At 38.2% G+C, this 26,802-nt stretch overlaps 1 long non-coding RNA gene across 1 annotated transcript; it reads right to left on the reverse strand.

Moving 5' to 3' along the window:
* Positions 1-4,183: 4,183 nt before the first annotated feature.
* LOC130302976 (uncharacterized) lies at positions 4,184-10,498 on the reverse strand. The gene is made up of 3 exons (XR_008853115.1): positions 10,366-10,498; positions 9,750-9,938; positions 4,184-4,566 (listed from the first exon to the last, which is right to left on the reverse strand). It is a non-coding gene; the product is annotated as an uncharacterized LOC130302976 (long non-coding RNA).
* Between the last annotated feature and the right edge of the window lie 16,304 nt (positions 10,499-26,802).

The raw sequence follows: 26,802 nt of genomic DNA on the forward strand, positions 1-26,802 counted from the left end.
GCAGACATGCGGGCGCAGGAGAAAGCCACTCCATCGCTGCAATAGAAAGTACAATCGCATCCGGTGTCATGAGTGACACCCGGGGCTATCTGTCTATTATTACAGGTACTAGAGCTCAAATCATGGAGCAGTCTCCAATCATGGAACTGCGGGGTCAGAGATGAACCGAGGACAGGGATATCAGTAATATGTATAATACAGTAGGAAAAAAAAGGCTGAGTTTCCATAATTTAAAAAAAATGTATCCATAAATTTACAGAGGCCTTCTATCAGAAATCAAAGATATTTCAAATTGTAATTTGTGGAGGCAGAGGGGTGGGACAATAATGTATGTATGTATTTAATGTAATTAGGAAGGACAATGTCATTGTAATTATACAGTATGAGCTGGTTTTAAATGAGAAATTGCTGCAAAACTCTACTTGTAGTTACTTACAATGTCTCTGCATATGCAGGAAGACATGGATGGAAGCTATAATTTCAGAAGGATGAAAAGGACTTTTTCATTGCTGTAAGCTGTAGAAGGGAATATGTAACCATGGATGTGGGATTACCCTTTTACATATGTGAAAATTTTTAACATTTTTATGTAGGGGATGATGGGAGTTGTAATTCTTGAATTCCAGTTGTCCCTGCTTGAAATCACAGTTGTTGCAGCTGAGACTGGCAGGGAGTCCCCTGGGGCCATATGAATGGTTTTGAAATATACAGAAGCTGCACTAATTGGAGCAAATTAAGGTTATGTATATATTACTATGTACTATGGTCAGTAGCAAGTAGGGAAGTTAATAGGTTAAAGATATGAATGGGGTTCCTTTCTTCTCCCCACTTACTTTTCCATCGATGGGAACATGGGGGACCGATGAGTTTTCTTGGCACCCAATGACCTTTAATTCTGCCAGGCTGGGTATCTACTTGTCAGTTTTGGGAAACTGCCACCGCAGTTTTTTAGTCAAAGACAGAAGCGAATCCAGCAGTAATGATAAGTATTAGTCCTTTCTTTAAATTTACTATTGCTTTTGAATCAACTTCTGGCTTTGGCTCAAAAACTGCAGTGGCAGTATTCCAAAAAGGTGCTAAGTGAGAACTCAGCCTTAAGAGAATGTTGGTTCACTCAGTGAACAAGAAGGGTAGCATTTTCTTCCCTGCATGATCAACACATGTTACAGGAAACGGCCAGAGGAGAAAATCCTGCCACAATGCATACAGTAGGTCAGCTGCGAGCCTTTCAGCATCCCATAAAAAGAATATTCCCATCCCATAATTTTGGTATTTATACATTTCTAGAAGCAGTCATAGAGGAACATCACAACACAATGTTTTATATAGTGTTGGGCGCGAATATTTGCATTTCAAATTTTTATTGCGAATATCGCAAATTCGCAAATTGGCGAATATTGTGAATATATTCGCTATATATTCAAAATTGCGAATATTCACTTTTTTCCCGCAGATGCGCATATTCGCATATGTTAATATTCGCATATGTGAATATTTGCATATTCCTTCTTTTCACTTGTGGGCCAATTAGAATGATGTAAATACACTTGTCAGAGGTTATCAACAAAATCCCTAGCAACCAATAGTAAAGTTGCCCACCCCCTCACTGTTTTCTTCCTCCAATACGCGAATATTCACATATGTGAATATTCGCATATGCGAATATGCAAATATAACGAATAGGCGAAATTTGCGAATATAGGACGAATATACGTCTATATATTCATGAAATATCGCAAATTCGAATATGAGCAATGCCGCTCATCCCTAGTTTTATATTCCATGGATAATACAAATAGTATAAGAAAGATCAGGATAGTTGACAGGTCGTCTGTAACTGTTGTATATTTTTCATGTGACTGTCTCTAATCAGTGCTATATGCATTTGTATAGTCTACAATGTAAAATACTTTCTGGGTGCCTCTGTAGACCTACTATCTGACCACTATTTGGGATTCATGCACCAGGGCAGTGTTATTGTCCCAGTCCAGCCAGAGAGACTTAACCCATTGCTACACGGGAGTATTACAGTATATTATATGTAATCTTACTTAAAATGAGAAAAAAAGCTTAGACAATTATTAATAATAGAAAAATATATATTATTTTAAAAAATGCGCACATTGGGTCATGTGAACTGACAGAATGCCCGACTATGTTCTTTACTTCTTGAGAGCAAAATGCTCTACCTTGACGTCCCACATTTTGCTTGAAGTACTTAATGTAATAGCTGAGAGGAGAGAAAGGGGTCTGTTTGTTGCATTTGATGCTGCTTTAAAGCTGCCTTTCTCTGGCATGCGGGTCTCCTTTTTTCTGGGGAAACAATGCATGTGGTGCAGAGGTGCAGCTTCCGTAAAAATGTTTTGAAGATGTTCCAATGAAAGCGATGTGAAGAAGCAAAAATTTTATGTTGTGCTATGAGTATTCTTTCTACAACATACTTTTATTGACTGGATATTAACTACTTGTGTTTAGGATATTGTAATAACTGACTATACATGATACAATACATTTATTAACCTACCATCTGTTATGGCATTGTGAGAGAAATCTGAATATCACTTATCAGAGGGCCTTTTGCTTAATTAGTTCATTGATATATAATCACATGGGAGCGTTTCAGTTTTTTATGTTATATTGTGAAAGCAAATGTGGGTAAACATAAACATATATTTGAAGCTGTGTCAATTAGTTATAGAGCACTTTAAAATTATATGTTATTTTATAGACTTAATAAAATATAGCTTTGGATGAAAAAGTTCTATGACTGTAAGCCATGGAACAGTCACTGCTTCAGGATTACATTAATATTATTATTATTTTAAAGTACAGTTTAAGAATGGAAAGATGAAAGTTATAAGGTCATGTCAGATAAGAGACACATTTGTTTGTTGAGGATAAATTTTGAATATTTTTAAGTATTACAATGGAGTTCTTAACTATTACAGATTAGCAAGAGACTCTGTGGGTTGCTGTACAGTCTCTTGCACATAGCTCTGCCTTGAGGCTTTATGGAGCTATTTAAAAATAAAATGGACAGATGTAGATGAGAAAATGTTATATTCCTTAAACCAACTCAAAATCTAAAAGAAATTCCAGTAGATGTAAAATTATATAAATATGTGCATCATATTGTCACATCTGCATAGGTGTATTGAGGTAGCATGTATATGTACCAGTTGGTGTCATCAGTTTAGGCTGTGCACAAAGACACAGAAGTGCAGGATCCCCTCCGTGTGTGTACAGTGGAAGGAAGATACCATAGGCATTAGGCTCCACCCATCAGCTTTATGAGAACTGAAAATTGGAAAATACCCCATACCCCATTATATAATGGTAATAGATAAAATTGCTTTCCATTTACACACTTAAGACAGTTTGTCCTGAAAAGCCACCTAAAATGACAGGTTCATTTACCATAAAATATGTGAGGTTTTACTCAATCTTGACCAAAAATTTTAACAAAAATGCTGCAAGACTGCACCAGATAAGTAACATTTTAACACAGTACCACATTGCTAGTATATATACTAGTTGTGCCATGATAATTGTAGCCCAGCTGTAGCAAGTACCGCGGAAGCACATACTGTAGTTTGCATCTGCTTTAACTCCATTTGCCTCTAAACTACAGCGACCAGTGGTAAAGTGCATGCTTTGTTTGGATTTGGTCGCATCACAACAATTATTCTAATTGCTGAGAAACATTCTAGTGGTATGCATAAATTACTTTTATTCATACCTTACCATTGAGCTCATTTTCCTTCTATAGGCTCCTTCAATTTAATCTCTAATTGTTTGCTTTCAACATTGTAATCCTGTTACTAGTTCTGACTCATACTAGTTCATGACGTATAGTTAATATATTTTCTCCATTTTTCAGTAATGCTATACTAATCACTGTGTGGATTGAACGCCTTACTATCTGCTTGTAGTTACACCTGGCACATGGCACTCATGTGAAAAGTTATTGAACTTAAAGTGTGCTCATTTATTGTATAGCTGACATTTCTTCTAAGCATATCTGTCAGTTTATTTGTGGTATCCAGTTTTCCAGCAACCAAAAGACCTCTGAAACATATTTCATGATAAAATGGATTTCAGTAACAAATAAATAGGCAGAAGTGCGAAAATATTTCAGAATAATCTCTTACAAATGTATTCAAAATGCACCATAATTGTTTTTGACTATTTGTGTTCAGTTTGCATTTTAATGAGGAAAGATAGTTAGGCAGCAAAGATACAGCAAACAAATGAATGATTTGACTTGACTATGATAATGATAATACAAAATAAAACATTTCCCATTTCAGGAAATATTGGTAAATGTGATCAAATTAAGCATTATGATGTAAGGCAGAAGAATACTGGCATTCATTAACTGCATTTTCACATGGAACACAATGTTGAGTCAATAATATAAAAACAGACACTGAAAACTGTTCCAGAAAATGTGATCCTCTGAATTGTTGACAGCTTCTTGAAATTTTCTTCTTTAATTTTTTTTTCATTTTAATATTTCTTTACATGGCCAAGTTTAGAAGTGATCAAATCAACAATTTGTTACACCTTTAAAAGAAGGAAAGCACTGTCAAGTTCAGCAAGACCAAACTGTCAATCTGGGCAGTGATAAGTGCAACCCGGAACTGACACATACCCTCTGTCCCTGACTTTAGGGGTGTTTGCCTCCTAATAGGGTGGCCCCAACCATGCTGCTGTTCTCTATGCTTCTAAGGTGCTGGGCATAGCAAAGTCAAAGTAACAAACAAACACAGTAGTCAGGGATAGGTTAGTGCAAAATAAGGTTAACCAACAACAGCACAGAAAAAATACTAACAGATAAAGCACATGCAAATATATAAACAAGCCAAGCCGGTCACAGATAGATCATTACAGTACATATTCAGTATGTAAACGTTGAGTCAAAGAAAATAGATGTAGATATAAGGAATATAGCAAAAACTTAAGCCAGGGATAAAGAAGATTCATTCATTTTAGTAGGGTGTCTAGAAGCACAATTAGATCAGCTTGCTGCACAATTAGATCAGCTTAGAAAGGTGTGGTCACAAAGGCTGGACACAATTGGCTGGTAGACCACTCTTACTGATTATCCTGGACATCAAGCAATGCTACAGCTGAACAGGAGGGGCTGGAGTTACTGTCAGAGTTACTTAAATGTCCTAGCAAAGCATGAGCAACAACTGGAGTTGATGATGTTGGATGCCTTCATGTATGTAAATAAAGAGGGGCTAAATAAAACTTTTCAAGAAGACATCTAAAAAACTGTTAGTCAGTTCTGGAGCTAGATTCTTTGTACAGAGAAAAATAAAATGAGAGGAAGAAGAGTTTAAAAAAATGTCCTAGAAATGTAGCAAGACTTTGAGGAGCACAACTAGATAATTGCTTAATTGCCAATAAAAAATAGCAATTTTACAATGTAAAAGCTCTAAGGTTGCAGTACATACTGCATAACAATAGGAGGCTATAGAGACACAGCATGGATAAAGACAGTTAAAATAGATTGAATTCATTTAAAATAAATTATATTTGTATATTTACCTAGCTAATTTTTACATGAAGTGATTACACTAATCTTAATGCCATTTAACTTACTCCACTGGAAAACATTTTTTTTTAAAATCAACTGGTGCCAGAAAGTTAAACAGATTTGTAAATTACTTCTATTAAAAAAAATCATAATCCTTCCAGTACTTTTCAGGTGCTGTTATGATCTTTTTGAATTTCCTTTCTGCCTGAACACTGTGCTCTCTGTTGACACCTCTGTCCATTTTAGGAACTGTCCAGAGCAGGATAGGTTTTCTATGGGGATTGGCTCCTGCTCTGGACAGTCCCTAAAATGGACAGGGGTGTCAGTAGAGAGCACTGTGGTCAGACAGAAAGGAAATTCAAAAAGAAAATAACTTCTTGTGGATCATAACAGCAGCTGATAAGTACTGAAAGGATTAAAATTTCTTAATAGAAATAATTTACAAATCTGTTTAACTTTCTGACACCAGTTGATTTAAAATAAAAATAAAAATACTAGTGGAGTACCTCTTTAAGGCTCAAGCAGGCTTATTTCCCTCCTTTGAGGTTAATTGATGTCTGTTTAGTTCAGAGTATATTTGTCTTCTTCACAACCAAAATAGAAAAAAAAAGAATGAACTCATTGCATGTGTGTCTTGTCTAACATCCTGTTAGATCAAATTAATGTGGTAGCCCATGGGGGGGTGTATGGTAGGGATGGTATGATGTTGGTATATGAGGGGTTAATATTAACCCAGTCACTAGTGACGCCAGGGTGAGGGCTGGTATGCTGAATCTATGTTCCGGCCTATCGCAGCCCTTCCCAGAAGCGATAGGTGCAATGAAATGACTGAAGGTCCTCAAGCAGATTTAACTTGAACTTGAATAACTTTACTGTAGTGCTTGCAATATCCAATGCGTAGTAACAGTCTCATATAACAGTTCTTAGGTCGCTTAGCGACTGGCAGAAGTTGCGGACCTTGCATTAAACTTATAGTCTCTGAATTTAGGCAGTGATGTGCAGATCCGTCTGGATTTAGGGGAAATATTTGGGTCTGGTGATACTGCAGAGTGTTTAGGGGATGACACACTCTATAATTTAGATCATTCAGCCGTTGCCGCAAGGCTCAGGCCCAACTCACTGCGATTACTGCTTAATAGGTCTTGCTTGCTTGCTATCCCAGGAACAAGAGAGAGATAAGATGGCCGCCGCTCCCTTAAATGGGCAGGGGGCATGGCGATTTTGATTGGTTCGAACGTCTGCCACTCACTTTACATGGTATCATGGGATTGCTTACATCACAGGATCTATATACATTGAAAAACCCAAAATGAGGCTAGAGATACCAAAGTGAGGCCTGGAATGCATCCAGAATGAGGCTTGGAACGCATCACATGACCCGAAGGCCCTGCGACACCATGGAAACAAGTAATTAACCATTTATATACAGAAATAATACTATTTACGTTATTCTATGGATAAATTAGGAATATATACACTATAATAGAGGCGACTAGGGGCGGACTGACTAACAGATATTACTAAGCCCTAGGGACTCTGGCTATGGGGACCCATAGATAAATAAGTACCGCATGAAATGCGGTACTGGGACACCACATTAACATCAAATTATGCCACTATGGGGTTTCAAACATATGGCAATTCATACATTAAATTGTAGTATAATAATAATAGGTAGAAAAAGAAGAAGAAGATGAAGAAGAAAAAGAATAGTAGAGCACTTAAACAACACAATGTAACTACAAGTCAATCACACTTCTGTCCATTCAGGAAGCGAAACTGATTGGCAATCAATTTCACATGCTGTTGTGCAAATGGAACAGACAGCAGGTGGACATTATAGGCAATTAGCAAGACACTCCAAATAAAGGAATCATTCTGCAGGTGGTGACCACAGACCACTTCTGAGTTCCTATGCTTCCTAGCTGATGCTTTGGTCACTTTTGAATGCTGGCAGTGCTTTCCCTCTAGTGGTAGCATGAGACATAGTACACAACCCACACAAATGGCTCAGGTAGTGCAGCTCATCTAGGATGACACAGAAATGCGAGCTGTGGCAAGAAGGTTTGCTGTTTCCGTCAGCACGGTGTACAGAGCATGGAGGCGCTACTAGGAGACAGGCCAGTACATCAGGAGACATGGAGGAGACCGTAGGAGGGCAACCACCCAGCAGCAGGACCGTTGTGCAAGGAGGAGCAGGAGAATCACATCCAGAGCCCTGCAAAATGACCTACAGCAGTCTACAAATGTGAATGTGTCCACTCAAATGGTCAGAAACAGACTCCATGAGGGTGGTATGAGGGCCCAATGTCCACAGGTGGGGGTTGTGCTTACAGCCCAACACCGTGCAGGATGTTTGGCATTTGCCAGAGAACACCAAGATTGGCAAATTCCCAACTGGTGCCCTGTGTTCTTCACAGATTAAAGCAGGTTCACACTGAGCACATGTGACAGATGTGACCGAGTATGGAGACGCTGTGGAGAACGTTCTGCTGCCTGCAACATCCTCCAGCATGACCGGTTTGGTGGTGGGTAAGTAATGGTGTGGGGTGGCATTTCTTTAGGGGCCGCACAGCCCTCCATGTGCTTGCCAGAGGTAGCCTGACTGCCATTAGGTACCGAGATCAGATCCTCAGATCCTTTGTGAGATCATATGTTGTTGCGGTTTGCCCTGGGTTCCTCCTAATGCAAGACAATGCTAGAACTAATGTGGCTGGAGTGTGTCAGCAGTTCCTGCAAGAGGAAGGGATTGATGCTATGGACTGATCCGCCCATTCCCCAGATCTGAATAAGATTGATCACATCTTCGACATCAAGTTTCGCTCCATCCACCAATTCCACATTGCACCACAGACTGTCCAGGAGTTTGCAGATGCCTTAGTCCAGGTTTGGGAGGACATCCCTCAGGACACCATCCGCCACCTCATCAGGAGCCTGTAGGAAGCTCATACGGGCATGTGGAGGCCACACACACACTACTGAACCTCAATTTGACTTGTTTTAAGAACATTATATCAATGTTGGATCAGGCTGTAGTGTGGTTTTCCACTTTGATTTTGAGTGTGACTCTATATCCAGACCTCCATGGGTTGATTTGGGTGTCTCTTTCTTTGTACACCATAAACTAAGTTGTAAGTGTACTCTAAGGTACTGTTACAGAGTTTACAGATGCCATACCCTGCCCTCTTGCTGGTGGAATAAAAGCCTCAAATTTGGTTGTAAAATGATCAATGGTCGACCTACATTTGAACATATGTCATATGCAAGATCATATGGGGGAAGGCACATTGAATTATCATTACAATGAAATACATAGAAACTTTAGGGTGGTTTCAAAGCATGTCTGTGTCATGGCCATACAGTTAATTAAAGTATTGCTCAAAACATCCCCATTCTAGTACATTAAAATCTTTGCTTTTCTACTAGGCCATAATGCAGCACAAGTCTCTAAAATGGTATGATCTCTGTGCCATCGTCATAGGTCCAACTCAGGGTCTAGCATATGAAAAAAGTGGGGTTCTGGCCAAAATTGTTGGGTGGTTTTAGCCACCATCAAATTTCCAAAATTTTCAGAGAAAAAATATCTCGAAAAAGGGCTCTTTCTGTGAGTCCTAAGGGGTCTAAATTGATTCCTAGGTAGCCCATTTGTATTTTTTGAGGACTGGGATTCAAAGTCACTTGTATGGAGGGCTTCCACTGGCATTGTCCTGCAGTATTTTGCTGGGGGCTTATCATCACTGATGGGGAGGGGAAGAAGGAAAGGAGGGATGGGAGATATTCTTCTCTCACACTGATCAAATTGGTGTCAATGGCAATCATGGTGTATGCTTCATTGGCTATAAAGGACCTTTGAGTAATTTTGAGTTTTTATAGGTGATGTGTATGTTTGTAGTGTTTTACATGTGTGTTTATTTATTTTATTTCACACATGTGTATAGGTATAGCATTCTTGTACTTATTTGGAGGGGAAAAATAATCTTTTAAAAATAAAGCAGAAGGCACACAACAAGATAAAAATAAAAATAAATTCACCCCCCAAAATGCAGAAATATTGATTGTTTAACAGACTCTCCCTGCCTCTAATCTTTCTCCTTCAACACACACCAACAATCAGGAGTAGGGCCACTTACAGGTTGAGCACAGTATCAAGATTGTTGTCAGGATAACAAGCTCTAGTGAGTCCTGGTTGTTCCAATTGACTTACCTTTAAGAATTATGGAGGCTACAGTGCTCTTTGAGCTTTACAGATAGTCCTTACTCCACATGGCTTGGTTTTATGCTCTTATATGCATTCTCAGCTATGAGACCTTATATAGACCGGGCTTTGTCTTTACAAATTCTGTCCAATCAGCTGAATTTACCACAGGAGACTCCAATCAAGTTGTAAGAACATCTTAAAAAATGATAAAGAGAAATGGAAGACACCAAAGATAAATTTCAAGTGCCATAAAAATAGTTTGAATACTTGAAATTTAAGTTTTTCCTTTTTGATAATTTTTTTAGCAGAAATGTCTAAAGTTCTGTTTTTATATTCTCATTATGTGGTATTAAAAAAAAATAATGATTGTTAAAGAATCATTATTTAGAGGTATAATTCTTTAGATAAACTATTTGTGCATAATACATTTTTTTTCAATGTTAAATTCTATAGTCAATGAGCAATAATTATATAAATGTTTACTGGCTAAAATATTAAATAGCAAACAATGGTTAGTTGTTTTTTTACATTTTGTTTGATTAATTGATTGTATTTGAATTACTATGATATTTTGCACTACACACATTTTATTTGACTATCACACAGTATATTACTTTCTTACAGGAATGTTCAGACTCTTGGTTGTTCATAGACACCCTTCTTGGTCCTTTATTGATTCAATTAATCGTACAGCGCACAGTGTCCTTGGAGAATTTCTGAATGAAGAACTTCAAAGAGTTTTATTGCCAGTAACTGTTAAAGGTAATGAGTATTATTTACTTAAAGAGAAAAGAGAATGTTTTCCCATGTGCAATTACTGAGAGTGGATTCATTATCCATAACAAAAGCTCAATCTGTTTAATATAGTTCAGTTATAATTTACAATTTGTTAAACAATGGCCCAGATTTATCAGTCGTCCTGAAACCAAACTTGGTTTACCCACAGTTTTCAATGGCAGTTTAGCTGGGGTTGCTATGGGAGAAAGCAGACAGTTTTGGCTTTAGGTAGATTCATAAATCTGAGATAATGGGGGACATGTGCAAAAACTACTGCAATTTCTGTTACAGCAAGAGGGTTATTTAGTTTAGAAAAAAGAAGGCTTGGGGCGACCTAATAACTATGTATAAATATATCAGGGGACCTTACAGAGATTTCTCCCATGATCTATTTATACCCAGGACTGTATCTATAACAAGGGGGCATCCTCTACACCAGCACAGACAGGGGCACTTTACTGTAAGAGCAGTGAGAATATGAAACTCTGCCAGAGGAGGTGGTCATGGTCAACTCTGTAAAAGAGTTCAAAAGTCATCTGGATGCATTTTTGGAAAGTAATAACATTGCTTGTTATAGATTCTAGATTTATAGGGACAGAACGTTAATCCATGGTTTTATTCTTACTGCTATATTTGGAGTCGGGAAGGAATTTTTATCACTGACTGTGAAAAAAATATTATCATTTGCCAACAATTAATATTTAAATTTCAATAATTGATTAAATAACCCCCTCCCTCCAAAAAACAAAACAAAACAAAAAATATTTTTGCGATTTTGACACTAACAAAGAGCTGGTGTGATTTTTTTTATGTAAAATTGACTCTCACCCTTTGAAAATATGGTGTAAAGCATTTCAATGTGTTAATTCAATTGTTAAGATTTCATTTAGAATGCAGATATGGAGTATACTTATTTACATCCGATACAAACAAAACATGTAAAATGTTGATATTATTATAACAGGTAAAAGGAATATAATGCAATGGAAATGAATACATTTGAGCACATTGTTTAGCTGGACTGTTTGGAAAATTTCAAGTGCAAGTCACAGATTTATGGAACATGATATGTCTGATATTGACTCCCATTGTCGAAAAAAATAGATAACTTTCTACATGTTGACATTTTTTTTCTTGTGAAATATGACTTCAATTTCAAATGTCACTGGAAATTACAGTTTCTAACTATTTAAATATTTATATGAAAATCTTAATTACTCCGATATAATTGCATAATCTTTTCATTTCCTGAAATATATTACTTTATTGAAGGATATGGAGAAAAGCTATGATATACACTAGTTTTAAACTCTGTTATGTGAAAATGAAATTCACCGAGCTTTGTTTATATAAGACATGTAAAATAAAATTATAAATATGTCCTAATCTATACACACTATGGATTTTTTAGAGGGCTTTTCAAGCAGTGTGCTGTAACAGGTTTCTCTATAATATTCACAGCACATTTTATTTAATAATTATATTTTCTTTCACAGCTTTTACCTTCAACTAGCTTGATTTTTTTTAATCCCTATTCTGTGTGGTAGTGGATGAACAAAAGGTCAGAGTTTGACATTAACATTTAGACGACCAGAAAAAGCCGAAGATAACTCTTTAATATGCTCAGAGAATATTGGTAGAATAATAAATGTGTTAAAGGGATGCTCCGATGGAAAACTTTTTTTTTTTTAAATCAACTTGTGCCAGAAAGTTAAACAGATTTTTAAATTACTTCTATTAAAAAAATTGTAATCTTTCCAGTACTTATTAGCGTCTGTATACTGTATGGGAATTTTTTTCTTTTTTGGATTTCTTTTCTGTCACAAACACAGTGCTCTCTGCTGACACTTCTGTCCATGTCAGGAACTGTCCAGAGCAGCATATGTTTGCTATGGGGATTTTCTCCTGCTCTGGACAGTTACTGAAATGGACAGAGATGTCAGCAGAGAGCACTGTGTTCGTTACAGAAAAGAAATTAAAAGATTTTCCTCTGTAGTATACAGATGTTAATAAGTATACTGGAAGGATTAAGATTTTTTTTTTTTTTTTTTTAAATAGAAGTAATTTACAAATCTGTTTAACTTTCTGGCATCAGTTGATAAAAAATAAAAAAAAATTAAAAAGTTTGCCACCGGAGTACCCCTTTAAGTTTATCTCCAACCATTTTGTAATAATATTATAGTACTTAGCTATGTTCTAAACATTTAACAGAAGTGTTTATATTTTATTTCTTACATGTAAACCCAGTTACATTTATAGAATGTCTAAGTGCAATAACTTTTATGGGTATGCTGGATGGACTTTTAACCATGCTACAGGAAAGAGGAGTTTTGAAGATACAGTTAGACTAATATTTCCTTGACTTCTGCTTCATCATTTTTTATATAACCACCAAAGAAAGAACTGATGAAAACACTGACAGTATTTTGGTGTTGTTGCAGATACAACATTCATGAAATGAATAAGTCACAAAGGATATGAAGAACTAGGGTTGTGCATAAAAAATAAAAAAGGCCCCACAGCACATGGTTAAATTGAAAGTGTTGACATGTCTAGCTTTCACACAGTCAGTGTAAATGCTACATGTTATATGCCAAAAATTGCATTAGATCCATCAAGGGAAAGCTATGGAAAGCTGTAAGAAAGGTTTTCCTATTTTCACTGATAATTTTTATGGCATTTTCTGTTGCTAACAAATATAGCATGACTTTTTAATGCTGACCCTCATGAATAGACATTTATCAGATCTTAAAGGGGTACTCTGCCCCTAGACATCTTATCCCCTATCCAAAGGATAGGGGATAAGATGTCTGATCACGGGGGTCCTGCCGCTGGGGATCCCCGCGATCTTGGCTGCAACACCCCAAATATCCGATGCACGGAGCGAACTTCACTCTGTGCTGGATGATCGGCGATGCCGGGCGAAGGCTCGTGACATCACGGTCGAGCCATGCTCCTGATGTCACGTCCATGCCCCCTCAATGAAAGTCTATGGGAGAGGGCGTGACGGCCGTCATGCCCCCTCCCATAGACTTGTATTGAGGGGGCGTGGCCATGACATAACGAGCGGGGCACGGCTGTGACATCAAGAGTATCTGGCTCTGCACTCGATGCTCTAAACAAACGCCGGGTTCAGCAGGGAGATCACGGGGGTACCTGCAGCAGGGAGATTGCAGGGTCCCTTGGATAGAGGATAAGATGTCTAGGGGTGGAGTACCCCTTTAACAAATGAGGAGAGCACACAGTTGGTCGCTCACAATTATGTGCTACCAACTGTGTGTTGAGAATAGGGACCACTTTTTCTTCAGATTATTATGGCTCCCATGGCACAATAACTCTACTTATAATATGTCTTAAAGATTAATTGTGGAAACACATGGAAATCATTTTTATACATTTATATTCCTCTTATTTAGTCACTTTGCATATTAGGAGTTATTCAATTTAAATTATATTCTACTGCACTATGTACCATAAATATCCAAAAAAGCATATACTCCAAGTTGAAGTGTTCTGCCATTTCTTTTAAATTTCTCTTCCTCAAACGTAAAGCTAGAGAATGAGTAGCAGGAAAAAATTCTAGCAATATGACAATGTTTTAGGCTATTTACAATATTAATAAATGCCACTACCTAAGCGAGTTTATTTTGCCTAGCCAAACTCATCTAGCAAAATTGTCAGGAATTGGTTTCATTTAAATGGAAGAAATGGTTTCCATGCTTACTCTATAACACTATGTGGGATGTTGGAGCATGACACACCACCTTTATCCAAGCTCATGGTATGCCAGTGTCTGCACAACACAATTATTAGGTTAAAATGGCTGCTCCAGTTTGTCTACCCAGAAGTTACTGCCTCTTGAGATTTACTAGTGCCTGCATGCCATGTGAGCAAGTGTGTTGTTTGTGTGTCGCGGTAACTGGGAGCCAGATGTTCATTACCATTATGGTTAATATAAATAGTCCAAAAGAATGTGTTTCTAATGTGTTGTATTCTTGTGCCTTGCATATTCATTAACCTCTTAAGGACCCATGACGTAAATGTACGGTACGTCCTGAGTCAGCTCCCGTTCTATAACGCAGGGCCATGTCATAGCGGGTCGGGCCTGGCCTCTAACAATGGCCGGGACCCGTGGCTAATAGCGCTTCGCACTGATCGCGGTGTCACGCACTCAAAGTCTAAAGTGAAAATAAGTCCTTGCCGGTTAGCTCAGGGGGCTGTTCAGGATGTCTGCGGCAAAATCGTGGCATCCCGAACAGATGTAAGACAGCAGGAGGGTCCCTTACCTTGCCTCCTGTTGTCCGATCGCCAAATGACTGTTCAGTGACTGAGATCCAGGCATGAGCAGTCAAGCGGCAGAATCATTGATCAATGCCTTCCTATGAGAAACCATTGATCAATGTAAAAGATCAGTGTAAAAAAAATGTAAATAAAAATAAAAATAAACATATGTGGTATTGCCGCATGCGGAAATGTCCGAATTATAACAATATATCGTTAATTAACCCCTTAAGGACCAAGCCCATTTTCAACTTAAGGACTGGGACAATTTTATTTTTGCATTTTCGTTTTTTCCTCCTCGCCTTCTAAAATCCATAACTCTTTTATATTTCCATCTACAGACCCATATAAGGGCTTGTTTTTTGCGGGACCAATTGTACTTTGTAATGAAACCTCTCATTTTACCATAAAATGTACGGCAAACCTAAAAAATATTTTTTTACGGAGGAAATTTAAATGAAAACCACAATTTTGCACATTTTGGAGGGTTTTGTTTTCACATAGTACAATTTACGGTAAAAATAACATGCGTTCTTTATTCTGTGGGTCAATATGATTAAAATGATACCCATGGCTAGATACTTTTATATTTTTGTGCCGTTTAAAAAAAAATCTAAAACTTTTTGTACAAAATCAGTAATCTAAAATGGCCCTAATTTGACCACCTATAACTTTTTCATTTTTCCGTATATAGGGTGGTAGGGTGCTAATTTTTTGCGCTATCATCTGTACTTTTTATCAATACCACATTTGCTTATATAAAACTTTTAGATCATTTTTATTCATTTATTTTGAATAAAATGTGACAAAAAAGCAGCATTTTTGGACTCTATTTTTTATTTTTTACATTTACACCGTTCACCGTACGGGATCATTAACATTATATTTTGATAGTTCAGACATTTACACTAGTAAAATGGGAAAAACGGGTAATTTTCATTTTTATTGGGGAGGGGATTTTTCACTTTTTTTTCCCTTCAAATTTTTACATTTTTTTTACACTTTTTATGTCACCATAGGGGACTATCTATAGCAATCATTTGATTGCTAATACTGTTCAGTGCTATGCATAGGACATAGCACTGATCAGTATTATCGGCTATGTCCTGCTCTGGTCTGCTCGATCTCAGACCAGAGCAGGAGACACCGGGAGATGGACGGAGGCAGTTGAGGGGACCTCCGTCCGTCATTACAGATGAATGGATCTATGCGGCAGCGCTGCGGGCGATCCTATCATTCATTTTAACCTGTGCATTGCCGCAGGTGCTGTGATCTGTACAGATCACGGCATCTGAGGGGTTAATGGCGGACATCCGTGCGATCGCGGATGTCGGCCATTACCGGCAGGTCCCCGGCTGCCGGAACCTGCTGTGTATGACGCAAGCACCGCTCTGATGCTCTCAATCATACACAGGATGTAAATGTACATCCTGGTGCGCGAAGTACCGCCAAACCAGGATGTACATTTACATCCATGGTCGTTAAGGGATTAAACCAGATCCAAAATAGTGTATTTTTGGTCACTTTTCCGGTCACAATCAATAAGTCCTATCAATACAAAAAAGATACCGCTAAAAGCTTCAGATCATGGCACAAAAAATGAGCCCTCATACCGCCCCATACATGGAAAAATAAAAAAGTTATAGGGGTCAGAAGATGACAATTTTAAATGTATACATTTCCCTGCATGTAGTTATGATTTTTTTCCAGAAGTACGAAAAAATCAAACCTACATAAATAGGGTATCATTTTAATCGTATGAACCTACAGAATAAAGGGAAGGTATAATTTTTACTGAAAAATGTACTGTGTAGAAACGGAAGTCCCTAAAAGTTACAAAATGGCTTTTTTTGTCAATCTTGTCTCACAATGATTTTTTTTTCCATTCCGCCGTATATTTTTGGGTAAAATGACTGATGTCATTACAAAGTAGAATTGGTGGCACAAACAAAAAATGGATTTTTAGGTGCTAAATTTAAAGAGTTATGATTTTTTAAATGTAAGGAGAAAAAAAAACAGAAATGTAAAAATGGAAAAACCCCCGGCCCTTAACCCCTTAAGGACCAAGGGCGTACAGGTACACCCTTGGACCTGCTCTCCTGATATAACGCGGGGTTACACAGTAACCCCGCGTCATATCACGGCGGGCCCGGCGTCATAGTGAAGCCGGGACCCGCCTCTAATAGCGCGCAGCACCGATCGCGGCACCGCGCGCTATTAACCCTTTAGCCGCGCGCTCAGAGCTGAGCCGCGCGGCTAAAAGTGAAACCGAAAGTGGCCGGCTAGCTCAGTCGGGCTGTTCGGGATAGCCGCGGCTAATCGCGGCATCCCGAACAGCTGACAGGACAGCGGGAGGGCCCCTACCTGCCTCCTCGCTGTCCGATCGCCGAATGACTGCTCAGTGCCTGAGATCCAGGCATGAGCAGTCATGCGGCAGAATCGTTGATCACTGGTTTCTTATGAGAAACCAGTGATCAATGATGAAGATCAGTGTGTGCAGTGTTATAGGTCCCTATGAGAGACCTATAACACTGCAAAAAAAAAAGTGAAAAAAAAAGTGAATAAAGATCATTTAACTCCTCCCCTATTAAAAGTTTGAATCACCCCCCTTTTCCAATAAAAAAAAAAAACACAGTGTAAATAAAAAGAAAAATGAACATATATGGTATCACCGCGTGCGGAAATGTCCGAATTATAAAAATATATCATTAATTAAACCGCTCGGTCAATGGCGAACGAAAAAAAATTCCAAAGTCCAAAATAGTGCATTTTTGGTCACTTTTTATATCATTTAAAAATGAATAAAAAGCGATCAATAAATCCTATCAATGCAAAAATTGTACCGTTAAAAACTTCAGATCACGGCGCAAAAAATGAGCCCTCATACCGCCCCATACACGGAAAAATAAAAAAGTTATAGGGGTCAGAAGATGACAATTTTAAACGTATTAATTTTCCTGCATGTAGTTATGATTTTTTCCAGAAGTCCGAAAAAATCTAATCTATATAAGTAGGGTATCATTTTAATCGTATGGACCTACAGAATAAAGATTATGTGTCATTTTTACCGAAAAATGTACTACGTAGAAACGGAAGCCCCCAAAAGATACAAAACTGCGTTTTTTTTTTCAATTTTGTCGCACAATTATTTTTTTTTTCCATTTCACCGTAGATTTTTGGGCAAAATCACTGACGTCATTACAAATTAGAATTGGTGGCGCAAAAAATAAGCCATCATATGGATTTTTAGGTGCAAAATTGAAAGAGTTATGATTTTTTAAAGGCAAGGAGCAAAAAATGAAAATGCAAAAACGGAAAAACCCCCGGTCCTTAAGGGGTTAAGGGGTTAAAGCATCATGTCAGCAATCTGTTTATTAAGATATGAATGAAGTTCAGTTGCCCAGGGAAAGAGCCAAGGATTATGGCTTTCCTCCCTGATGAATAATAGAAAATGGGTTGGTTAACCCTGGGCTATTGTCATGGGGAATGTCCTCTAGGCACTTGAGACTTATTTACATATTAATAAACAGGCTGTTGGCAAGTCTGCTTTACACTCTACATGAAGGTAAGCGAGCAGTGTGTCATAATTGTCAAAGGACTGAAAGACAGAGTACTGTAGTTGAATAATTGTGCACTCTCCTTTGTCTCACTTCCTATGTTTATTTTTCCAATCATACAGTGACAACCTGTATCTAGACTTGAGCAGTCTGCCCAAGAAAATACACTTGCAAAATGTCCTTTATTTTTCCTCTTAAAGGGAATTCCAATATTCTAAAATACACTTAAAAACTTCAATACCACCAAGTTAAGCAAAAGTAGAGCGGAAAGTGCATGTCAATTTGTTCCAAACAAGGGCCAATGGAAATATTTTTGGCAAGGTCAATACATTTCTGATTTTGAGAAAGTGGGGGAAATCTTTTTGGTAAATTGCTATCAAATGTACTATAGCAATTTGTTTATTCAAGACTAATACCATTGAGGATGTGTTCAAACATATTTTGGTCAATATTTTAGGAACTGACTTTAGAAAACTGTAATGAAAATGTTTGCACGTTTTTTCTATGTTTTACAATCACTCCTGGATTTGGCTAAATAAAATACTAACTAAAATACTGTATGGGAAAACAGCCTGACAGTACACATGTCGTAGTAATGTGTACAAGCATCAAGGAACTCTGTTGCAAGAAGAATGAGAAGCAATCACCACAATGGTTTTGACTGTGGGTTTTATCAGGGTGACTAGATAGTACAATGCTTCATAGATATTTATTAGCATTTGTTACAGTAACATTGCGGTTTTACCAGATTTGTGAGCAATGTCATGTAACAATGGAGCATTATGCACGGTCAACAGAATGGAACCAGGCGGCAATGTAACCGAGCCCTTAGTGTTATGGTAGTCTGGATATGAGGCCTTGTTTAGAGAAAATGGTGCATTTTGTAGGGTTAGAAGAATGTAAAAAAATAAAATAAAAATAAGTAACAACAGTAAAAAAAAAAAATGGCATTAACTTGATACCTGCTACTTTTATAGTACATATTGTACATATTAGATGCAATGTTTTAAATGTGCAATGAATTTGACATTAAGCAAAAAAAGATAATATTCAGGGATATCAGGTAGACCACCTAAAATTCTGTGTAAAGTCTCATTTTGTCCTACACTAGAAAGGTTATTTTATTCAAATCTAATTTATTTTCAATTTTAAGAACTCACTTATCTTTGCTGTTTTCATCAGACAATGGGATCTATTTCTGACTAAACCTTTTATGACATTTCAATTGTGCTTCCTAACCATTTTGAACTCTATAAACCTTTTAGTTATTAAGCAATAACCTACAGCAAACTCAGAAGTATAAATGGGTTACAGTAAGCAGAAAATCTATTGTCTGATGAGACCTATTACCATCCTAAATAATGTCAACTTATATGGTACTGTCATCTGTTCAGGCACCATGAGGAGGTCATCATTCTCTGAGTCTGACATTAGTAGTGACTAAATTATTGGAAATAGTATCAAAAGAGCTATGCAATATCTGGAGACTGACATTTGAAAATGATCCAAGCCTACATGAAATGTCTCAAGAGAGAACATGCAAAATGACTGCATGTTAATAGTGAGAAAATAAAATTGGTATGTTTTTATAATAATAGAAATGTTTGCATTTTGGGTTGGTTAAATATATTAACATGTATTATTATTATTATTATTATTATTATAGAGTAAAACAAACAATAACAACAGTAATATCAGTATCTGAAGATGTGAGATTCTGTGAATATTTTAGACTTTGTGCAATTTCTTGGATACAGATGTAAGATATCAAAAAGCTTGATTTGTGTATAGCACAGTTTAGAGATACCATATATAACATTAATACAAGTTCATAAGCACATCTTAAAGGGGTACTCCACCCCTAGACATCTTATCCCCTATCCAGAGTGTTTTCCAACCAGTGTGCCTCCAGCTGTTGCAAAACTACAACTCCTAGCATGCCCAAAGGCTGTCAAGGCATGCTGGGAGTTGTAGTTTTGTAACACCTGGAAGCACCCTGGTTGGGAAACACTGGTGTATGCCCTACAGAGGTGTGTTGAACTACAACCCCCAGGAGAATACAGAAGCAGCATGCTGGTGTTATACCACAGACTGAAGACTCCTGAATGACACATGCTGCGAGTTGTAGTCCCTTTTGTGTGTGTATGACAGTGTATCCCAACAAGGGCTGATTTATATTAGTGTGTTGTGTATAAGGGGGCCGACCCGGGAAAATAGTAGGGTGGGTAAAGGGCGGAAAAAACAAACAAAAAAAAGGAGCCGCCCCAAACCAGCAAGGCATGTGGCATGCTGGGATTTGTAGTTTTCAGCACAGCAAGAAACAGAAAATAGAAGCAAAGATAGGAAAACAAAGTGTGGGAAAAAAGACAACAAAGAACGCAAATAGAGTAGGCTAAACAACAAGAATAGAAATGAAACAAAACGAATAAGTCACAAATGGAAAAACACGTTGACCACCGGAGTACCCCTTTAATTATGTTTATTATATAATTTAGCATCTTCTGAACCAGTTCAGGATTAATGTGATATTTATCTCAAGTGCATTTATGGGGGGAAAAAAATTGCACTCAACAGAGTAACATATATCCTAGCATGTAGGAAAGAAACCTATATCTCGGGTTATAGAAATATTGAAATCTGTACTTTACAATGTCCAAGTGAAATAGGGCTATAAATCAGTTTAAATTCATATCAACAAGATTGAGGTTAGAGGATAGGTCAAGGGAAGTGAAATCCCTTCTTGTATTCTGTATGTTTTCTTCAAAGGTGCATTATTGACAATGTATAATATATAACTAAATAAGTAAAATGTGCTTTTTTTGATAACTTATATGTAAAAAAAGAATGTATTGTCAAACAATAAAACTATACATACAATTTAGAGCTTTATGTTTCTTAAGAAAATTACCAAATTTTGTAAAAACAGGATATGAAACCAATTTTTGCAATAAGCTTATGTTAATGTTTATACATCCTCTCAATGGTGCCCGAACCTATGGTGTAAGTAAAACCTAATTGAATAATGATAATAATTTTCTAGTTTTTGGAATTATATAAGGCAGTAAATAACCTCTGGTTTAATGTAAACAAAAGTCAGTCTCATGTTAGGGTTGTATATCAAACATATATGCCCTGATTTATTATTGTAAACCTGACCTGTTTTGTGGGGTTGTGCACCAGAAATTCTGTCTGAGCCAGAATTTGTGTCAGAATTGAAAAAAACTGACTAACTCTCCATTTTACTGAGAAAACCCAAAAAAGGGACATGGCCATCAGGAAAACGCGGCGTGGTCTCATAAATGTCCCCAACATTTTGGAGAACTCCAAACATATTTACTAAGGATGTGGTGGATTTGAGGTGAGGAAAACCTCACAGCTCAGAGAATTTGTAAAAAAAAAAAAAAATAAATCAAAATGGAGAGAAAAGTACAAAATGTAAGGAAACAGTAAATACTGTGAAAAAATATGAAAATCTGTTGGGAAAAAGAACCACAAAGAAAACTATACTCCACTCTTAGTAAACCAGGGCCAAACTGTTTGACCACCATCCTGCCAGTTGCCTTTTTCACATCCTCTGGTCACCCTTACCTTTTATTTATAGTCACATTACTTTTTTCAGTTTTTTGATTTGTAAAAGAGGTGTTTAAGCTCACAGGCCATACAAAATCTGATATTCTGTACCCTGAAATATTCATCTGTGTAGAAATAAGGATATACAGTATATCAGAACACACAAAAACAGCATATACAGAATATGAAGAATTTTAAACATGACACAAACTTTATGGCTGCTGCATTTCTTGTTTGTTTTGCATGCTGTTTTTTTGCCACCACATATTCCAACAAGCATCATTTTATTATTTTTTTTGACTTGAAAAACAACAGCTATTTTTTAAACAGTGTGTCTACTGGATGATAATGTCTAGTGGTGCCTTAGCTGTTTGAGCTTTTCAAGTTTCGAGCCTCAGAAAAGGATTACACTCAATGCCTTCTAACATGTTTATTAAAACAACCATTTTGTCCAACATTGAACAAAGTCTGTCAACTGGGAAAAATGTTTTCAAGTCCGTTATAGAGACTTGTCTAGTAGTCAAGAATTTCTCACTTAGATGTACACTACCCAATAGTAACCTCTGAGTGCCCTATTTATAGGACAGCAGAGGAATCACTTTTACACCCCTCTGTGGCTCGACTCAGATCACACCTGTGTCTAATCAGATCACACCTGAAGTAATTTACATATCTGCCTGAGACATAGCTGCATACCTACATACACACATATGCTGTACATACACAATACACATATACATATACACTGCACATATTCTGCAAATAAATATCCATTGGACATACACACACTCTTCACACACTGTACCTAACACATACATACACAAAAAGCTTTTTTCTCTGCTAAAATCCTGCAAAAATAACAAGCATCTAATCAAACCCTGATGCACCCCATTAAAGTGAATTTGACCTGTCTAGATCCATTAGTGTCCCGTGTCAAAACCTCCCTCCCAACCCCTTTATCACTGTTTGTAACAGAGTTTCCTAATGGAGGATTGCAACACTAATATGGACATGTTTATACACACATACTTTACACACATATACACAGTCACTGTTTGGGAACTGTCTATATGCTAAGCTAATTCTGTCTCTGTGAAGTAGACATCATGCTCCTTCCTATAGACATGAATGGAGGAAGCGTGGCGTGACGTCATGATCACGGAAGCCCCAGGGTTCCATGATGGTAACACCACAGCACCAGGCAAGAGATCCCCTTCAATCAGACATGTTATCACCTATCCTTTGCATAGAGGATAACATGTATAGGGGCGGAGTACCCTTTAAAAATCATTAAGGCTATTTAAAAACTTCTTTGTTTTTGTTAAAAAGTGCATTCATAGCTCCCTAATCCAGAGCTATTGTTTTGCGTCCTCTTTGTTGGTGCATCTGAATGCTGGGCTACAAGAATGCACTGATTGGTCCAGGACCTGACAAATTAGGGAGCGCCTCCGAAACGCGTTGTCTGCACATGTAACATACTTTTTATGAATTCTAATAAAAAGTATCACTACTGTACACCTGACTCCCGTATCATGTCAGTGTAGCACTACCTGCCGAATTCAGATTTTTCCACTGGAAGAAAAGGAAACCCATGCGGGGATTTCCACCTATCCACATCTGTTTTCTTCTTCGACTCAATGGTTGACTACCAACAGGGTGGTTGTTGATTGTTTCTGTAATAAGGCCAAATTTTTACTATTGTCTAGGTAACCCTCGGTCCTCCTATTGGCCAGCAAGATTTAAAGTGCTATACTTTAAGGGCACCATTAAATGTTTTTACCATGTGTATATGTCGAAATCAGTATTGAAACTGTTAAACTGTGTGGTATTTTCAAGGTGTTTGAAGCAACCCGTGTTTAAACAACCAGTGTTTATGATGTCTCACTGGTGCAGCATTTTGTTGCCACAGTGTAACAGCACAAAGGGGGAGATTTATCAAAAACATGTACAGAAGAAAAGTTGCTGAGTTGCCCATAGCAACCAATCAGATTGTTGCTTTCATTTTTCACAGGCCTTTTCAAAAATGAAAGAAGCAATCTGATTGGTTTCTATGGGCAACTCAGCAACTTTTCCTCTGGACAGGTTTTGACACATCTTACCCAATATTTTATGCTGGTCACATTTACATAGTGCACACACTGCAGCATTGTTCACTCAAATTGGTCCCTGTCCCCACAAGGGCTTACAATTTATGTTCACTTCACAGTATGCTTTGAAATGTGGGAGTAAATCCATGCAAACACCTTGAGAACATACAAATTCATTGCAGATTTGTCCTTGGTGGGATTTGGACTTAGGACCACCTAAAAGAGGTGTGCCATGGGAGCAATTTTTCACATCTGTAGTGACTTTTATGCACTCTCAACACAGAAAAAAGTGTATTTTGACAACCTAACATATTTAATAGAGATGAGCGAATTTTTGAAAAATTAGATATGGCCGATTCGCCGAATTTTCTGAAAAAATTTGGTTCAGTCCAAATTTGTTCACAGTGAATCTGTATTGTAATCTTCTATTTTTGGCCTACAGAGAGCCTCAATAGGGGTGTGAACACTTTGTATTGCTGTAACACGCATAGGGTGTGTGCTGGGTGATTGAAATAATACTGTTATTCAGTATGACATGCAGATTAGAGGCATCGCTATTAGAATCACTGTCGCAGAGCAGCACAATGACAGAGCCTGGAAGTGGCATCAGTATTAGGAGACCATATAGTGGCTGAATGACACAGCGTGGAGGTGGCGGCCGCGTGAGGAGACCAAATAGTGGGTGAATTACCCAGCCTGTAGGTGGCAACAACCTGACGAGACCATAGGGCCTTACAATTGAAAAGAATAAAGATATTTTTTAACATTTAAATTGAAGATTTCAAGTAGATGAACCTAAAAAGTTTTATGTAATGTACCAGCAGCATGAGGAGACCACATGGCGGTACAGTGGCACAGCCTGGAGGTGGCAGAAGCATTAGAAGACCATATAGAGGCTGAATGACACAGCCTGCAGTTGGTGGCAGCAAGAGCAGACCACATAGTGGCTGAATGACACAGCCTGGAGTTGGCGGCAGCATGAGGAGACCATATAGTGGCTGAATGACAGCCTGGAGTTGGCAGCAGCATGAGGATACCATATAGTTGCAGAATGACACAGCCTGGAGGTGGCAGAAGCATGAGGAGACCATATAGATGCAGAATGAGACATCCTGGAGGTGGCAGCAGCATGAGGAGAACATATGGTGGCAGAATAAGACAGCCTGGAGCTGGCATCAGCAGCATGAGGAGTCCTGAAAGTGACCCGGTGACATAGTGGGGCGGTGGATGGTAATACCAGTACCCGGTGACGAAATTGGGTGAAAAAAGGAGAACTTGGCATCAGATGTGTGGCATCAGATGTGTGGCAGGATCAGAATAATAGCTGAGGCAGGTAGGCAGAAGAAAATGGTCTCTTTTGTAAAAGTGTTAGAGTGCACAACTAAGTATTGATGATATGGATTATGTAATTATGTAAAATTTTACTTTTAATAATATTCTTAGGATAAAATATATGTTCCCAAAATGTTTTTGAAATCAAACAAAAGGAAAGGTGTGCAAAAAACACCATGTGCCACCTACACCACCAAGACAAAGACCTCCAAAAAGGTGGGAGGGAACAATGTATGGTTCATTCTAACTGGTGGGGTGTAAAAACTTCCCCTGTAAGGCCCTACTCTAGCATTATTAATTCTGTTCATGCCAAGAGATACTCACCCTAAAAAGGGCTGCTCCACACAGGAACCTCTCCCTATTTCCACCTACAAACACTGCCATTTCTCAGGGTTTTTAGGTGGAAATAGGGAGAGGCTCCTGCAGGGCTGCCATCAGAAATTTTGGGGCCCCTTACACAGCTTACGGAGCACAGATGAAGGAAGCCCGGGCCTCTTGTTGGTGTCTGCATAATGTGGGTGGGCCACGAGAGTGATTGACAGGGTGAGGAGCCAAAGGATCTTCGCTCTGTCAATCAGCCAAACCCGAGCGCCGCATTGAACTATAGACGCGCTTATAGTTGAATGCGTCCTGGACTGGCCATGGAAGCAAGACACTGCTGTGTAGACAGTGGTCCCCTGCTTCTGTGCTGTGGAAGCTGAAGGGGAGCGCAGCGGGAGCTCGGACCCCTCACTGGAGTACTGGCTGTACCCCCCTGACGGCAGAGAAAAGGTGGAAGGGAACAATGTATTGTCCATTGTAGCAGGTGGGGGTAAAAAATTTCCCTGTAAGGCTCTACTCTCGCCTTATTAATTCCCTTCTTGGCAAATGTTACTTGCCCTAAAAAGGGCTGCCCCACACAGGAAACTCTCCCTATTTCCACCTAAAAACCCTGTGAAATGGCAGTGTTTGTAAGTGGAAATAGGGAGAGGTTCCTGTGTGAGGCTGCCCTTTTATGGCGAGTAACTCTTGCCAAGAAGGGAATTAATAATGTGAGAGCAGGGCCTTACAGGGGAAGTTTTTACTCCCACTGGTTACAATGGACCATTCGTTGTTCCCTTCCACCTTTTAGAGGTCTTTGCATCACATCAATACTTGGTGTTGTAGGTGGCACATGATGTTTTTTTGCACACCTTTCCTTTTCTTCAATTTCCAAAAAATTTTGGGTACATATATTTTATCCTAAGAAAAGTTAAGTTGTAGCTAATGCATATCCTCAATAGTTACTTGTGGTCTGATGCCAAGGAATGTCTGTGACTGGGGAGCAGTGCCTTAAATATGTTTTGCACTATCCATATTTGTGAATTGTTTGCGTGGCACCAGGTTCATTCTACTCTGATGCATCAGGCATTGGTGGGTGGAAATCTTGACTGATCCATGCCTGATTCATCTTACATAGGTCAGTCTCTCCACATT

The sequence above is a fragment of the Hyla sarda genome, chromosome 1 (assembly GCF_029499605.1).
Source record: "Hyla sarda isolate aHylSar1 chromosome 1, aHylSar1.hap1, whole genome shotgun sequence".
Classification (NCBI taxonomy): Eukaryota; Metazoa; Chordata; class Amphibia; order Anura; family Hylidae; genus Hyla; species Hyla sarda.